The sequence below is a fragment of the Ranitomeya imitator genome, chromosome 4 (genome assembly GCF_032444005.1).
Source record: "Ranitomeya imitator isolate aRanImi1 chromosome 4, aRanImi1.pri, whole genome shotgun sequence".
NCBI classification, from domain to species: Eukaryota; Metazoa; Chordata; class Amphibia; order Anura; family Dendrobatidae; genus Ranitomeya; species Ranitomeya imitator.
The window spans coordinates 11864253-11865321 of record NC_091285.1 but is presented as its reverse complement, the minus strand read 5'-3'; the positions used below and the strand labels follow the sequence as shown (position 1 = coordinate 11865321).

Here is a 1069-nt window from a genome sequence, read left to right as displayed (position 1 = left end):
CAGTAGGTCATTGGACATGAGCCAATGTTTCATATTTGCCTGTACATTGACTCCTGTTGTATGCTAATCTGTGTAATGCCTTCCGATAACATATTTTATCAACCTCCTGCAGTTTACTAGTATACACACCTTGGAGGACAAATATGCAGGTTAATTGAACAATTGATCAATGAGGTTTTACCTGCAACCACCTTTCCCCAATCCTGTGGGAGAATTCCCTGAATGAGAGCTGTGGAATACAAAAGGGGAGCTGCCTCTATCTCCAGAGAGACTCTGCAGGACATCAGCTGAGGAACCATGGCTCCAACTGGTAGAATACAGATCTTCTCGGCCTTTTGGCTAAGATCAAGTGTAGTATCTTTCAAAAGGGTGGCTTTGGCCTGGGCCACCCTAGTAGATTGATACAATGCACACTGGGGTGTGTTGCTTGTTAGTACGCTAGGTGGCTCATATAGTTATCTGGTGGAAAGCATAGCCCCACAGGATCAATTCCATTGGGCCGGGGAAGATCGAAAGCCCGAAGTGTGAAGTGCCCCAAGGAGTGGTGACTCTGGGTTGCCTTAACTCACTGGGATTGGAAACGCTACTTGAGTTTTGGCACATTTGCACAAGCACTTATTTTTCTTTTTTTTCTGCACACACCCCTATTCCGGGCCTTTTGGCCTTACAATGGGGAATTTTTCCGGTAAGTATTATGCTGTAAAACCTTCACTATTTATTTCTATTTATTATATTTGTGTCACTGTGTGTCACCTATTCACGTGTGTCCGCTTGTCACTAGGACTTTTGTTAGGGTGCGATTCCCTCAAGAGTTTCCTTCTTGACAGGTCAAGGGGGAGAGCATGTGGCCATCAGGTTCTGCTCCCCCCTGAACCTCCTAGCTCTCCTCTTTTGGGAGGAGAGCATTGTTGGCTCTCCTCTTTTGGGAGGGGAGCACAGTTTTAGGCTTCCAGTATCTTGCTTGGGTGAGAACCCAGGCAGATGCTGGGGGTAAGAATAGGTCTCCTCTGACTTTGGCTGGAGGAGGCTAATTGTCCCGGTCTCTCGCTGTGGCCTTTTGGCATGGAGG

The 1069-nt window shown here is 47.1% G+C and overlaps 1 pseudogene; it reads left to right on the top strand.

The window, feature by feature from the left end:
- The first annotated feature begins 319 nt into the window (after positions 1-319).
- Positions 320-495, top strand: LOC138678093 (U2 spliceosomal RNA; annotated as a pseudogene).
- The last annotated feature ends 574 nt before the right edge of the window (positions 496-1069 follow it).